General features: G+C 38.1%; 1 long non-coding RNA gene across 2 annotated transcripts in view; it reads right to left on the bottom strand.

Moving 5' to 3' along the window:
- Positions 1–17500, bottom strand: part of LOC135221836 (uncharacterized) — a 386560-nt gene that overhangs the window by 321273 nt on the left and 47787 nt on the right. The window contains exons 2-3 of one of the 2 annotated variants that reach the window (XR_010316102.1): positions 7862–7907; positions 1739–2246 (exon numbers count right to left, since the gene is read on the bottom strand). This is a non-coding gene — a long non-coding RNA (uncharacterized LOC135221836). Of the gene's footprint in view, positions 1–1738; positions 2247–7861; positions 7908–17500 lie in introns of those variants that run through there. The other variant, XR_010316101.1, reaches the window with a different exon arrangement.

Genomic DNA, 17500 nt, shown 5'->3' with positions numbered 1-17500 from the left:
CAGAAAAGAATACTGCAGTGGTGCGGCCATGTGATGAGAGGAAAGAAGACATCAGGAGAGTGATGCAGATTGAGACGGATGGTGGTCGAGCGAGAGGAGACCGAAGAAGCGAATGTGGATGGATATTGTTAAGAGAAGATCTGAGAGACAAACAGCAGACAAATGGATGATTGTGCATGAATGAACCAAATGGAGGAAAGCTGTCACAAACATCGACCCGACACAGAAGTGGGAGAAAAGATGCAGAGAAAGATATAAAAGATGACGAAAGTCAATAGAATCCGAATTACTTGATATATACAGAGAGATTTCGTTGTAATATCGACGTCATCAACTGTCAAGACTCACAAGCAACCTCCAGTTTTTCCCAGGTCCTGGTTTTTCCAAAGAGACGAAGCTACAATACTCCGATAAAGAGATAATAGCTTCCGTCTCTTTGGAAAGATATTCTAGACTGCAAAGTTGCGGAGTCTTGACGAACAGCGGAGATCAAACAATTAATGGAGATGACTGAGTAGAGGCAACATTTATTAAACAATGACTGAAGAAGACTACTGGTGGGAGTAACTGCAAATAGGATAAAAACTTCATCATAGAGAGGGTTTGGACTGGAATATTCTACTAAAGGAAAAGCATAGGAAAGAAATATATTAGGCAGCTCAAATTGATGAGAGAGAGAGAGAGAGAGAGAGAGAGAGAGAGAGAGAGAGGAGAGAGAGAGAGCGAGGAGATATTCACCAGAGCCATTTATTCCCGCATACCAACGATGAATACTACCCTTCGATTTAAGCTAATCACTGTAACATTCGTCCCCATTATCTGAACAAAATGATGTAATTGGCTTCTCGCAAGTTGACGATCGCTACCACTAAATTCACCTGCAAAAAAGGACCGAGCGGCTGCCCAAATCACGTCAAATGATTGAGCAAACACAGAGATTGGCAAAGAATCCAACATTCATCACACTTGCAAACATCATTTACATTCTCATAGTACATAAAAATCGCCTATTATCAGTAATGTACTACATACAAACCTAACAAGAGAAAACATACATATCTTAAACTTGAGAGTTATTACAAGATGATCTTGTGATAATTCTCAGCTCCTGTGGGCACCAGAAGTGTTGGAATATCCAGAACGACTTGAAGAATAATGAGAACAGAAGGGAAGGTTAAGACGAGTGGAGATTCGTATTAGACAGATTCAATCTAAAGTGTCTATAATTGTATTTCTTTAATATTTTGATATGAGATTATACTTCCATTTACAATGACCGCTTAAAGCATGATGAAGGTAAGGATATATATTATATAATGTATAGGTGTATATATATATATATATATATATATATATATCTATATATTACACTATATACTTATATTTTATTTTTATATATACATATATCATATTATATTATATATGTACTATACATATATATATATCTATATATATATATATATACATACATATATATGTATGTATATATATACATATATATATTTAACAAAACTAATTTAGCAATTTAAAGTACTGGTACCACATTTTTCGCAAACTTCCAAAAAGTACTTTACTGCTATTAGAACATTTATTATTACTAATACTAATAACAACAGTACTGCTACTAATACTTTTACTACGTTTGCTTCAAAAAACATAATAGCATCAAACTTATCAAAATGGAGAAGAGTAAAAACAACAACGGTAATTAAGAAAAAATTTATTAAAATATGTCCATTATAGATTTATCGCCACTGACTTCAACAAAATCACGGTCTTTGAAAATGCCTGTCATCGAATTATCACTGTAATTAGCTGTGCATATCTCTTGCAAGTAAGTCCAGGAGATATATTCCCTCTACAAACAAAATCACTCCACATCTACCCACAAACACATAATATATATAAATGATATTTTATCTTATAAATCTAGTGAATTTGAGAATAAAGATTCAATTAGGAATCAAATAACGGGATCAAGTTAGAAATGATACCAAAGGTGAAATCCCTAAGTTTCCTATGTGGACGAAAGATGATCAAACAGATATAGATGGCTTGGACATGTCCTTCGCCCAACTACTGACAGATTAGTAGGTGATAGTGTGAGTTGGACTCCTATGGGCACCAGAAGTGTTGCTAGATTCAGAACTACTCGGGGAAGACTTATGCGAGTAAAAATTGAGTAAGATCAGTACAGGAAAGCCATACGTGGTTGAACTTCACAGGGTTCCTTCGCTTCAGCGGCACTGAAATAAATAAATAAATAAATATAAATAAATAAATATATATATATAATATATATATATGTATACACACATATATACGTGTATATATAATATATATATACATATATTCACCACTGCTCAAGGATGAAACTCGCCACGGCGGCCCGCATCTCTATCTGTCGCAATGTTGCAACTCAACGCGAATAATTGGCCCCTTCATCTATATTCCGTCCGTGTGGGACGTAAAACAGATAAAAATGCCTTTATATGACCGGGAGAAGCAAAAATCCGTGAGTTCTACAATGCGTAATAAACCATATATTTTCCCTTTCATGGGGTCGTTACTTATTGCTCTGTCCGTAATTGGGCTATTCGATTTTACATTTTTCTTACCTCCACTGGCAGCAAGGAAAGCGCTTCTCTCCCTTGTGTGTGTGTGTGTGTGTGTGTGTGTGTGTGTGTGTGTGTCCCTTTCTTTAGGAAAACATGTCAAGGAGAATGTTCATTGAAAAGCCTGTGCATTTGCTAGAAACGAAAAAAAATGAAAGACGTTCAAAAATATTCCCAAGAATTTTTTTTTCAGGGACTTCTGATAAGGAAAATGTTAGTCTTGCATCCCGTGTGTGTGTGTGTGTGTGTGTGTGTGTGTGTGAGTTCAGGAAAAATACTTTGCGTTGTGTTAAGCAAGAAATTTCTTCATTCATAACATCTATGAATGTGTGTGTTCAGGAAAACGTCCCTTGAAAATGTTCATTACAAAACCAATTTACTGAATCTGATAATACACAGGCAGGGACGCGCGGCCAAAGACTCGCCCGGCATATTTCACGAACGCCGCTGAAATCTCGAAATGAATTAGTGCTTTAATTAAAGGAAGGAGACTATGCAATTTCCTGAAATACGTCCTGAAATTAGCAAAGCCTTCTGCCACTTGTTGCCGAAAGCAAATGTAGTTTATTGGACGGTTTTAGGAAGGCCGGGAAGGAGGAGAGGCGGAGAGGAGGGGGTTTAATATCCAGACCCCTCCACCCACCCACACCAAGGATCCGGCCTCCCCCTACCCTTGGAAAGCAGCTGGCTGAACGCTGTTTAAATAAATACGTTATGGTACCATTTTGCCGCGAATTAAGTGCCTCTAAAGTTAACACTGAATAATGTATATATACGAAGATGCCACACCGTCGCTACCGACCGACTCGGTCGTGTTGCAAAATGTTTCCGCTGTGCTACTTAAGCTACTGCTACTTCCCGCTAGGAGGAACATTAAACAAGCTGGCCGAGAGCAGGCAAGGATATCGTTCCGATGTATCTCACATTCAATAAAACTATCGTAAAATTTAAATGATCCCGCCAAGGAGATTCGTCCGGGATCTATAGCCCCGAAATTCTTCTACTAACCACGTTGGGCCACAGTAATTATGTTTATTAAGTTAAATTCTCTCTCCGTCTCTCTTTCTATAACCATTTTCGTCCATAACGTTATCCACTGTAATTATACTTAGTAAGCTAATACACTCTCTCGCTCCCTCTCTCTCTGACACACACACACACACATACACACGCGCGCACACAAAACCGCGTTACAAAACTCGAGTGCTGGAAAAAAAAAAAAAAAAAAACGAATAATAGTATAATTTCACCCCATGTCGGCTGACCCCCCGCTGAGCGAGAAGAGCGACTCTCGGAGTTTGGGGGGAAGGGGGAGGGGTAGGGAGGGACTGCTAGGGAAGCTTACGGGGAAGAGAGAGGATAGGGGAAGGGGGAGGGAGAGGAGGAGGAGGAGGAGACGAAGAACAGAAGGATGCTGGGAGGCCCAGTCACCAGACCGCCTATCATCTCACAACCTTAAGACCGGACATGAGAAACTCTCTCTCTCTCTCACAAGTCTGGCCCATCATCATTCATCCGACTTTGTCCTTTTCCTTTCATTCTTTGCTACGATCACAGAAGTGAAAACGATTAAAAATATATCTTAAAATTTCGACGACGACGAACTGCAAGAGAATAGCACAGTTGTCCAGGAACAGAAGGATGCGCTGATAGTATGGGGGTATCCCATCTTCCTCCTCCTCATCTTTATCATCCTCCTCTTCCTCTTTCTCCTCCCCCTCCTCCTCTTTATTCTCCTCCACCTCCTTTTTATCCTCCTCCTCCTCTTTATCCTCCTCCTCCTCCTCTCCATTCTCCTCTCTCCTCCTTTTTCCTCCTACCCCTCTCCTCCTCCTCCCTTTCCCTCCTCCATTCTCCTCCATCCTCCTCCCCTCCCTCTCCTCCCTCTACTTCTTTTCTTCTCCCTGGCCTGTCGGATTCAATCAATCTTGGCTTGAGGATGTTTTTGCCGAGCGATTTACGACCGACGGGGAACAAGGCAGCGCTGAGGCAACGCGTCGTAAACCCGGCTGACGAGCACCGACTTCGACAGGTCATAAAGTGTGCGTGGCGGCCCGACGCTGGTAGTAGTAGTAGTAGTAGTATAGAAGTAGTAGTAGTAGTAGTAGTAGCACCAGCAGCAGAAGTCGAACCATCGGAAATAAACTCATAAACGCACATGCGTCTACAAGTATCACAAAGAAAAGCAGCAATAACCAAGGAATCATATAAACACTTAAGGAAAGTCGACGCAGGTGATTCATAAGTAGTAGTATAGAAGTAATAGTAGTAGTAGTAGTAGTAGTAGTAGTAGTAGTATAGTAGTAGTAACATAATCGAAGCCTCGGATATAAACGCATAAACGCACATGCGTGTACACGTATCACAAAGAAAAGCAGCAATAACCAAGGAATCATATAAACACGAGGAAGGTTAATATAGGTGATGCATAACATGTATAAAACGGAAACCCTAATCTATATATGTGTAGCAGAAACAGCAATAGCCCTATCTTCGGCAATACACAAAGGAGAGCGCGCATACACAGTCAGCAACCCTGCATTGAAAGTCTTGCACGACAGGATCAACGCTGAACAAATAAAATAAAATAAAAATTGTTCAAAAGCAAGGCAAGGCAAGGAACAACGGTCGGATGTGAACACTGAACAAATGACCCAACAAAGGCAGAAAAATTACCACTCCCAAATGGACTGAAAAAGCTTCAAAACTCTTCAACCAGTATAACCTACAATCCACGACTCGTAACATATAAGGAGACGGGGGAATATTGTCAAACACACATTAAGTATAAACTTCCATGAGTCTCTCCAATATTTTCTAAAAATCAGTAGTTTACTTAAAACCCTCGCTGTTAAAATTCTTTAAAAAATAAATTAATTAATAAATAAAGGAACAACTATTAGTTTATAACATGAGAAATAAACACTTAAATGATCGCCCCCCCCCCCCCTCCCCCGTTACATTCCATTCGGAGTGCCTCTTCTTAAATAGTGCAAAAATATTATTGTTAACATTATTATTATTATTATTCAAAATTTGAACCCAATTAATGAAGGTAATAGAAAATACAGAAAAGGAAGAAATCGTTCTCCAAATAAATTTCCTTTCCACAAATTACATCATTCAAACACCTCTTTATATACATATGTGTGTGTAGAATCTACTGGTCACTTTTTCACCAGATACATATGCAACTGTAATAGCCGCAATGCCCTCTTAACTTCTTGAATTCTTTGCTCTTTTTGGGATACGCTTGTCGCTACAAAGCCTGAAGATCCAAGTCCAAAGACATTTTTGAAGACATCACAATTTCATCAAAAATGTCTTTGAACTTGGATCTTCAGGCTTTGTAGCGACAAGCGTATCCAAAAAAGATTAAAGAATTCCAGAAGTTAAGAAGGAATTGTGGCTATTACAGTTGCATACATACATACATACATATACATACAACATACCTACATACATACATATACATACATCATACATACATACATATATATATATATATATATATATATATGTGTGTGTGTGTGTGTGTATGTATGTATGTATGTATATATATATATATATATGATATATATATATATATATATATATATATATATATATATATGCATTAAGCTACAAATGTTCTTTAATATCCAATTCACTATTTTCATGTGCGTTGCCAGAAGGGGAATCTTTCAGTTGATAAGTTCGCCTTTCCATGGGCTCGAACCACGCAGAAAGTCACTCAAGACTGCAGCGACACGCCCTAAACCACACAGCCATCAAGTTCTTGTTCCGTGGTTCGAGCCCATGGGACGGCGAATTTACCATCAACAAAAAAATTCCCCTTTGGTTAACATTATATGAAAATATGTAAATTCCGAGGTACAACGATTGGATATTAAGGGACATTTGTAGCTTAATGTTTGTTTATGAATCACGGTGAAGTGATGAGATATATATATATATATATATATATATATATATATATATATATATATATATATATATGCTGTTAATCCTGTACCCTTATCCAAATATATTTATTTGCAGCTTTCCTATAGGACTTAATCTTTTAATATTATCAATAAACAATGATATTCTTTAAAAAATAAATTGAAGTTTTTCACAACTTATTTACAATCAGTCACAGGCAACTCACTAGTCGGAAATATCTATAAACGGACTCTCAAGTAGATGGTGATATTGAAGAAAAAAAAATCCGCCTTAGACATGTCTGATAAGTTTAAATTCCTGAAATTCCGCCTACAACATGAATGATAGTTTAAATTACTGAACAAAAAGTTCCGTTTAAATTTTAGGAACAGTTTTAAGGCCTCATGGTCTTAAAAGTTTAATTCTTGAGCGTTAACTTTCCTCCAGTCAGGATTTAACGCTTTAGGATAAGGCCAGCATAGCAGTACTAGATAAGAAAATGTGTAATTACAAGTGAGAGGTAGGAACAACTTGATCTAGACGAAGATCTCTGCCAAAAATCGGTGAAGAATCGAAGTAAATTTAATACCGTATGTATCAAGATTAGGTTTTCCTTTAGGTGCACAGAACGGAAGGCTCCTCCTTGAGTAGTTCGATTTTTTTTTTTTTTTTTTTTGTGTATGGTGTTTTTACGTTGCATGGAACCAGTGGTTATTTAACAACGCGACCAACGGCTTTACATGACTTCCGAACCACGTCGAGAGTGAACTTCTATCACCAGAAATACACATCTTTGCACCTCACGGGAATGCCCGAGAATCGAACTCGCAGCCACGCCACCGAGATGACAGGTCAAGACAATACCGATCACGCCACTGAGGCGCTGTGAGTAGTTCGAGTTTTAACTATATTGCTGTCCTATTTTACTCTGGAAGTACGTTATCAATGAAGACTAAAAAGAGACTTATAATTACGAAAGAAAAGACATGAACCTACAACAATACTTCCTGCAAACAACTGAAATCAAAACTAAATTCAACTTCTTTTTCACACCACAAATCTACCATATCTATTCTTTAAGGTCAGAAAGACTGCGATCTGCCAATATATGAAGCCGGTACATTCAAATTCTAAATATGTTTTGACCAATTTTGCAACCTGAAAAAGTCTTCCCTCAAAAAGATCTCGAGTTTTCTGGATCGGCATTAGGCAACCAAACTAAATGGTAGAAGAATCTGCACGGGCGCATATTTGTACAACCGTCTACACGTTCCAGGAACATGGTAAAACCAAGCCCTTAGAAAACTGAATATCGTACTTACTTTTCTGGAGCGGTCGCAAAGAGGTCAGATGTTGGGCAAGCATCCACTGCAATAAAAACAAAACACTACAATTTTAATGTCGCAAAAAATTGTTCTTCAAATTTCAAGGTCAAAACTAAAAAAAATACACTTTTCCCCAAGTAGAACGATCAATTATTTCTAGCTTTTAGCTTTGAAGATAAAAGATTTTCACAAATCATCAATCTTGCTTAAGAAATCACTGGTCCAACTTCCTGTTGATAATCCTACAGGAGCTCCAAGAACATCTGCCAACTATATTTAAATTAGTCAAGACGAAAGCGCTTGGATTTCTGCCTATCATTTTCCTGTGGTATTCGCTTATTTAATGAAGGCACGTGCATCTAATGTGATTTTTTAAGCGTTTAAATTAAAAGAGCCATAAAAAAATATTTTAATGTAATTCATTGCATTACCGAAATTGCCTGTTCTCTAACTCCCAGACAAATTATGTCTACGATGTATTTGCATATACACATAAATATGGGTCTCCATTTTTTACTGGATAGTTACAACAGTTTGAAAGATACTAATAAATATGAAAAAGCTCTTACTAGTAAGTGAACAAAAAGCTCTTACTAGTAAGTGAACAATTCTTAAAAAAAAAAAATCACTCACCTAAAAGCGGAAGGATCTCCAAATTAACTGGTAATCGAAGAATATTCTCGCAGAAATTTTTGAAAGCAATTTTTCCATTGCACTTCCCGTTCAGAGAAAAGCAGTATTAACAATTAAAGACTATTGAGATGTAAGTAGATATATAGCAAATCTCAGATCAGATTCAAATGAGGAGAAAAGAAGGCAAGTATTTTTTCCAATTACAAACAAAGCTCTTCGAACTCATCGTGCAGGGGTAGAGTATCTTTCAACCCACAATAATTCTCGGTAATTCAATCCAAATTTGACTTGTCAGTTACTGGACTTTTCCTTTGGGAAATTAAGTAACTTCTCCCTGATACAAAACTCTTCTTATAGTGCTGAATACGCGAACTACAAAATAACTGTTACAGATGATGATATATAATGCCAGCTCAGCTCTCAATAATCCACAATTATAAACATTAAAATCCCTTGTACCCAAGCAGATCCATATTCTTTTTCAGTGTTAAAGAAAAGAGTCAACTGATGTTCTGTGGACGCTAATGCCTTACAAATGGAAGATTCAAATATAACTAATATATCAGCTTCGGAATAACAAAACTACACACTACAAGTATAAAATTTCTCTCTTTTCTACGTACAATTCTTGCACTTAGCTAGTTTTCAATATTACAGCATAAGCAATAATCAGGCAGTATCTTTCATGCTCAGTATATAGTACTGGTTTTGGTTCTAAAAATGCAAAATGGCAATAATTTTCCAAATAAGTCCTATTCAGTTAATAACAATAATTTGGTACGTAAGGAATTTTGGCAGGTTTTGGAGCTTTGTCATTGTAAATTGTTAAGGCTGAATCAAACTCTTTCAGAGCAAATACATGATTTCAGGATTCTGCTTGGCAAAGGAGTATGTGACTTGGGGACAATTCAATTTTTACACTGGTGGAGAACTATAGTAGATTCACATCAACCGTGCATATGATGTCTAGGCCAGTCCCTTGCTACGCTCCTGATTGGCTGTTGATATGCCAATGACAGGGGTGGAAACTTCCAGTCTCTTGAGTGTTCACATAGGCAGGATGTATGTTCCACTTCTCCTAAGGGATACTTTTGAAAGACGTATCCCTCAAGAGAGGTGGGACATACATCCTGCCTGTGTGAACTCTCTCGAGAGAGACAGAGTTTCCAGCCCTGTCATTGACTTATCAACAGCCAATCAGGAGCGTCGTAAGAGAATGACCTAGACATCATATGCACGGTTGATGTGAATATACTATAGCAGCATACTCTGTGCTATCCTATTCATTTTGTTCTATGTAGTAAAAGGCTGGGTTCTGCTGTAAATGAACGAAAAAGCCTAAGACTGAGGTTTCAATACTTTTAGTGCTCTACGAAGCTGGAATCTGCATTTCTACATATGAGAATTTCATAGGAATGGTACCTACAGCAATACATTAAAGTTTTTCTTACTGCACGACGTAGAATCTGAAGTTCTGATGACCAACAAGGAGTTAGTTGTCATCAGGAAAAACCATTAGTTTTTGAGACTGATTTGCTAACAGCTGTATGACGCTCCACCGAGTAAATCAATAAAATCATCTAACGTACAGAAATATTTAGCTTTTTCTAGTGCACTCAATTTTTTTTTAATTCCTCCCAATTAGCTTTAACAAGACACTGGAGTGGTAATCTTTGTGCTTGTGGGTTATCGTTTCTCTTAATATCATAGCATGTCAACCATCTCAATAAAACTTAATTAGTAAGCTGAGACTCTTGTTTGTTTGTATGGTGTTTTTACGTTGCATGGAACCAGTGGTTATTCAGCAACGGCACCAACGGCTTTACGTGACTTCCGAACCACGTCGAGAGTGAACTTCTATCACCAGAAATACACATCTCTCACACCTCGATGGAACGCATGAGAATCGAACTCGCGGCCACAGAGGTGGCAGGCCAAGGACATACCGATTACGCTACTGAGCCTCTTATAATAGGCCAATGGGTGACAAGGTGCCGATATGTATGTGGATTGTGTAAGTTCATCTGTATTTAGGAATCCAAAATCTTCACTCTCTTATCAGTAATACTGAGATTACCTATTGTCTAGGTGAAAACAATTCATGCTCATGTAACCAAATAATGAAAATAGCAGGGGTAGTAGAATAATCAACCCAACCATAAAATCATGAGTAATGACATCATTTGGAGGTGGGTAAAGGCAGCAAATGGTATTATTAACTTATAAGGTTAATTTGTACTGCCACTGCTTGGAGACGTGAACAGCGACTTCTGCTCTGCCAACGTGTAACTCCAGGGTGCAAAAAGTCCATGGTATTTCAGGGAAGGAACTGTGGCGTTATTGTTTGTTTGTATGGTGTTTTTACGTTGCTGGAGACAGACGTTATTCAGCAACGGGGCCAACGGCTTTACGTGACTTCCGAACCACGTCGAGAGTGAACTTTTATCGCCAGAAATACACATCTCTAACCCGTCAGTGGAATGGCCGAGAATCGAACTCGCGGCCACCAAGCTAGCAGGCCAAGACCATATCGATCACGCCACGGATGCGCTCTATGGCGGTCTTGCGCGCATGAATTTATATGCCTCAACAAAATGTTCTCAATTGCTACCTACGCCACAGGAAAGGTATTTTGGTAAATGAAAATCGGTAATTCCAAAAATCCAATGAAAGTTATGGCATTTTTTTTATGAACTGGTGCATGTGAGCAAAAGAGGGCAGTATTTTTATAAGAAAAAATAAATAAATAAACAATCGATGTTTTTGCAAATAAATACCTGGAGCCAAAGGAACATGGGGATTGTGAGCAGTGGTCAGATTATATATATATATATATATATATATATATATATATATATCTATATATATATATATATATATACTTTGCTGTTTTACTTATTCCCATGTTTGTTGAGATACTACAATAACCCGACTTTTAACTTAAATTGTCACACAGGCAACATACCCAAACTAATCACATAGGTAACAACAACTCAAAGGCATCATAACAAATATTAACTATTCTTCCTCCTGTGATTAAGACCAGTGGCACAAAAAAAGCCTAACACTGTCTTGTTTCAATCACGATATACTGAAGTACTACTTTCATTTGAATTCGTTTTAAATATCTTTAATGGACTGCTTAGTCCGTCCAAAGAGATGCGAAAAGAAAAAGGGAAAGGAAATTTCCACCAGAAATAGACTAAAATTTCATCTGCAATACTAATTTATACGAAACCAGTCCAAATGGTGATGAATGAAATGGAAGTAGTTTTAGCGTACAGCAGAAACATCATCTAAGCCCGGATAGAGGGGGCGGGAGTTAAAACAGAGAGAGGGAAGCCGTTCGCGAAACATCTGCCAAAACAAATTATGAAATGAGCCAGAGACAAAAGAATGGATGAAAGAAGGACAAAAGATAAAAACACCTGGAAAAGGCTCATTAATAAACAGCGACCCCGACTAGGAATTAAGGTTGAGATGATGATGATGATAAAACGAATGTCTTTCAAAGACATAACTTTGAGAGAGAGAGAGAGAGAGAGAGAGAGAGAGAGAGAGAGAGAGAGAGAGAGAGAGAGAGAGAGAGAGAGAGAAATTTTTTAGTTTGAAGTACAAATCTGCAAACCCCTTAATTATCCCATCAAGCTGCTACTAAAAATATGTTCTCTTTCAATCTATCTTTCTCTTGTCCTCTTTTCTTTGTCTATCTTTCTCTCCACTTAGATCTAGTTCAACATTTCCTCTCTCTCTCTCTCTCGCACGTCTACAGACGCACCAAACAAGCAAACATCTAATTATCGCCCATTCTTTCAAGAGTCCATCCATTCGATTACGCACTGCAAATGCAGTTGCGATTAAAAAGCGCAGATATGATCACTAATAACAATAAATATTAATCTTAACGTCTCCCAGTCCTGGATTACATCGTTAACAATTAAAGTGCGGTGCATTTGTCTTGCGAGATAATAAGGTAGATGGGAACGGTCTAAATAAGACTATCTTGCTTTTTATCATTACCCTTGCACTGGAAATACTACACGCTGAATATTAATACAAAAATTTAATTCTTATTTTTTTTTTCCCCTTTCCAACAACGCCTCTTTTGCCTTGAAGAACAAAGTTCAGCAGAACTGAGTGTTTTCTTTTTCCCGACATAAAGGATTTGAAAACTTCTTTCTAAACCTTAAGAAATTACAAATGAAAATCATCAAATTCACGGCTGCTTGATGTTCATATCTTTAAATATGGTTTACATCCACAACAGAAGTATATACATCAATGTACTTACATAAAAATACGTGCACAGCACACAAACACACAAACATCATACATATACAACAGATGTATGTATGTGTGTATATACATATATATATTTACATTTATCATATACCATATATTCGTGATTCAGTTATAAATATGCATGCATACATACATACATACATACATACATACATACATACATACATACATACATACAACATATATATATTAGATATATATATATTATATATATATATAATATAAATATAATATGTATATATATATAATATAATAATATATTATAAATAACATTTTACTTGTACTCCCAAATAAAAGGATAAAATGAACGACAGCACTAACACTGAAGCAGGGATAATAACTGAAAATAAGATACGTATCAAGAGAGTATTTACAAAGCTATTATTGATATGAAAAGGTATTGCCACCTGTATAAAATACTGAACGCAGATCCTTCACTGAAGTGGCAAATTACAAAGATCTTGATACTCTCAATGCACTTAGCAAGCTGATTTCAATAATTAGGCCTCGGAATATTACAGGTGGAAACGTCCATTAACATACAAGATAGTAATATCGAAAGTTTAAAGGAAAGCATCAGGGGTAAAGGAATAATGGACGATGGAGCGATGGGACCTTAAATGCTCCTTAAATAAAAACTGGCCGCTTTTAAGCACATTCACGATCTAAGACCCATAGACTGACACTTCAAATATACGTAAGGGCAGTAAAGACGACTACAAAGAGTGATCCTGTGGTAGGGGTGTAAGTATACTGCCACCGTACGTCCTGTGTGTCGTAAAAGGCGACTAAAAGGGCATCTGCTGCCTTGCAGTCTTACTGTTTAGTAAAAGGCTAGGCCAACTGTCAATAACTGTGGAAACTGCTGCCTTGCAGTCGTACTTTTTAGTAAAAGGTTAGGCCCACCGCCAATAACTGTGGAAACTGCTTGCCTTGCAGTCTTACTTTTTAGTAAAAGGTCGTAATTCTTAGTAAAAGGCTAGGCCCACTGCCAGTAACCGTGGAAACTGCTGCCTTGCAGTCATACTTTTTAGTAAAAGGCTAGGCCCACTGCCAATAACTGTGGCAACTGCAGTCTTGCAGTCACACTTATTTAGTAGAAGGCTGGCCCACTGCCAGTAACTGTGGAAACTGCTGTCTTGCAATCGTACTTTTTAGTAAAAGGCTAGGCCCACTGCCAATGACTGTGGAAACTGCTGCCTTGCAGTCGTACCTTTTAATAAAAGGCTAGGCCCACTGCTTGGATAACTGTGGAAACTGTTGCCTTGCAGTCGTACTTTTTAGAAAAAGGCTAGGCCCACTGCCAATGACTGTGGAAACTGCTGCCTTGCAGTCGTACTTTTAAGAAAAAGGCTAGGCCCACTGCCAATGACTGTGGAAACTGCTGCCTTGCAGTCGTACTTTTTAGAAAAAGGCTAGGCTCACTGCCAATAACTGTGGAAACTGCTATCTTGCAGTCGTTCTTTTTAGTAAAAGGCTAGGCCCACTGCCAATGCCTGTGGAAACTGCTGCCTTGCAGTCGTACTTTTTAGTAAAAGGCTTGGCCCATAGCCAATAACTGTGGCAACTGCTGACTGGCAGTCGTACTTTTTAGTAAAAGGCTAGGCCCACAGCCAATAACTGTGGCAACTGCTACCTTGCAGTCTTACTTTTTAGTAAGGGGCTAGGCCCACTGCCAATAACTGTTTAAACTGCTGCCTTGCAGTCGTCTTAGTAAAAGGCTAGGCCCACAGACAATAACTGTGGAAACTGCTGCCTTGCAGTCGCATTTTTTTTAGTAAAAGGCTAGGCCCACCGCCAATAACTGTGGCTGATGACAGCACGGGCATGCGGTCGTAAAAACCTCCTTTGCCAAAAATAAACCATGCCTGATGATGTCTTTGATGGAAGGCAGTGGAGAAGAAGGTGCATCCGGCAACCGACCACTTAATGAAGGGATAACGGTGGGAAAGAAGAAAGACGACTAAAAAGAGAAGTGGATAAAGGTAAAATGGATGTGGACTTACAGGTGTTAGAGGGGAGGCCTAACATAATCTTTCCAGCTAAGGCAAAATATGAACAGCATAAACATTAGACGAGCCTAATACATAGTAGCTTCGAAGTATAAGACCCACCTAACCACGACGACCCTCAGAAATGCTCAAGAAGTGTACTGCAAATCCTATACATAGGATAAACTAGATAGACTGTGCAGCGTTACCTTTTAAATGTTACTGAAACAAGCTATTTAACAGAAATGTTGCTGTGATCCAAAAGACGCGTGAAACTGCCACTCGAGCATAAAAACACTTACTACCACTGAAAATCACAAAACTATAAATAACACAGTTGAGCAACTTCAAGTGTAACTAACAGTATATAAAATCTAACAACTGTTAACCTACATTCGTCAGTCCACTACGCGCTCCAGTTGACAAAATTCACCGATGTAAAAAAAAAAAAAAAATAAAATAAACAGCTTAAAAGACATTAATGATGTTCATTCTAAAGAATCCTAAACGTAATACCTATTCTCGAAGTAAAGAAGCTATTCAAACCAAATAGGCAGGAAGATGGGTAAATATAGAAACAAAGGCTTTAAGAAATGTCACACAAAAAATATATAAATAACAATAAACTGGACTGATAAAACTGCGTGAAGAGCCCAGCTTGCTCGAACAACAAAACGGCAAGACCACGTCAAAGCTCCAATCATGAGTAAGATAAAAACAAACGGGTTGTGGCCACCTTGAGCTTTTAAGCGCTTACTTTGAACGATAACAACAAGAATTCAGACATTACCAGAGGTACAGCAAGGCAAAACTCTCCTAAGGCCCCCATACACTGATCGATTGTCTGAACGGCTGTCTGAACGATTGTCGTTATCCACCCACACACACACACACTATTCAGACAGTATGAACGATCTCCGCACCGATTTCAGTCTGAACAAAGAGTTTGTCTAGAGAAGACATTATGGCATCATCTCTAGAAGAGACGCGCGAGATAGCGTTTTATCGGCAGACAAACCCATACATTGAACGATCTATGTATGACAGACTAAAGTTGCAAGCCAACAACCTGGTCGTGACAGATTCCCGCTGAGATCGTTCAGACACGAAGCTCCGCCAACTTTTGCATTCAGACAATCCCATACACAGCGTCTTCGCGAACGATACAGACAGTCGTTCAGACAATCGTTCAGCAGTGTATGAGGCCTTTAATCAGACTTCCTTAATTATGATGAGAAAAAGCAAGTTCGACAAAGTCAGCCAAAGTTACTGCAAACTTTACAGGAACTAATCCTGGGAAAAGTGCGACTATCATAAGGTAGTCATTTTCCAAGGTATAAATGATATAATAGTACTAAGTTTGCTATTTTTTTTCTTTAAAATGAAAATACAACAGATAAAATCTGAGCTCTCATTTTTGTGAAATTATTTCGAAAATGCAATGGAATAATTCAGACAAAAAATAATTTTATTTTCCTTTGAGCAGAATCTGCATCATATACTATAGTCTACCGCGCCAAAATTTTCCTTTTTTATGCAAATTTAACTGCCCACTAACTTCGGCTATGCAGAAGAAAAAGTTCACTAACCTGTAAGGTGATACTAAATATAGGTGTTACACTTCAATGTTAACTTATATGGTTTTATTAAAGGTATTAAAGGAGATATTAACTCCTCGTGACTACTTTTATTGATTTGTTTAATTTCTTTCTAGAATAGTAAAAGCTATCGGAAAATTTCCGATGTTCGCTGCAACGATATATATTCCTCCATCACTGAAACAACTCTGCAGCCTTATAGGAAAGGAAATTAATGCCTCATTCAATTGACAACACCAATTTAATTAAAAACCCACGAATGGTAATCTTAAATGCGAGTCATGGAGGCGAAAATAAGTGCTTCGACCTTGACGCACGAACAAATTAATCCTTTCTTAACGGATTTCTTAAAAACCTAAGCACTTATTTCGAGTCATACTAAACACTTAAAATTTGTAACCTTATACGGTAATAATAAAGGGGGATTAATTCCCTTTTGGACTAGTTTTACCGTAGATACTAGGAGTCTCTTTCTAAAATTAAGGACATATCTGAGAAGCTATCTGATTGATTGATCGATCGTAAGGTGTTTTTACGTTGCATGGAACCAGTGGTTATTCAGCAACGGGACCAACGGCTTCACGTGACTTCCGAACCACGTCGAGAGTGAACTTCTATCTCCAGAAATACACATCACTAACCCCTCAGTGGAATGCCCGAGAATCGAACTCGCGTCCACCGAGGTGGCAGGCCAAGACCATATCAACCACGCCACTGAGGCGCTGAGAAGCTATGCTGGCAGCAGCTGTAATTCTTTTCCTCTGGTATATACGATAAACGTCAACCAGAATGCAAATGATGGTCTAATGCTGAATGCAAATGGTAAATGATTGCCGAAATCTTACAGCATTATCAATCTGGCCAATTGAAAAGAAACTCACAAAATCACTTTGTAACTTGTTTACTTCTAAGTATTTACATTTAGTTTTACTCCACACTCGAGTACTTTCAGGCCCTTCTGTGGCCCATTCTCAAGAGATGTTTGGGATGTTAGCCTGGGTCAAGGCCCAAACATCTCTTGAGAATGGGCCACAGGAGGTCCTGAAAGTACTCGAGTGTGGAGTAAAACTAAATGTAAATACTTAGAAGTAAACAAGTTACAAAGTGATTTT

Source organism: Macrobrachium nipponense, chromosome 3, assembly GCF_015104395.2.
Source record: "Macrobrachium nipponense isolate FS-2020 chromosome 3, ASM1510439v2, whole genome shotgun sequence".
NCBI classification, from domain to species: domain Eukaryota; kingdom Metazoa; phylum Arthropoda; class Malacostraca; order Decapoda; family Palaemonidae; genus Macrobrachium; species Macrobrachium nipponense.
The sequence above is the reverse complement of the archived record's forward strand: the minus strand, read 5'-3'. Positions and strand labels throughout refer to the sequence as shown.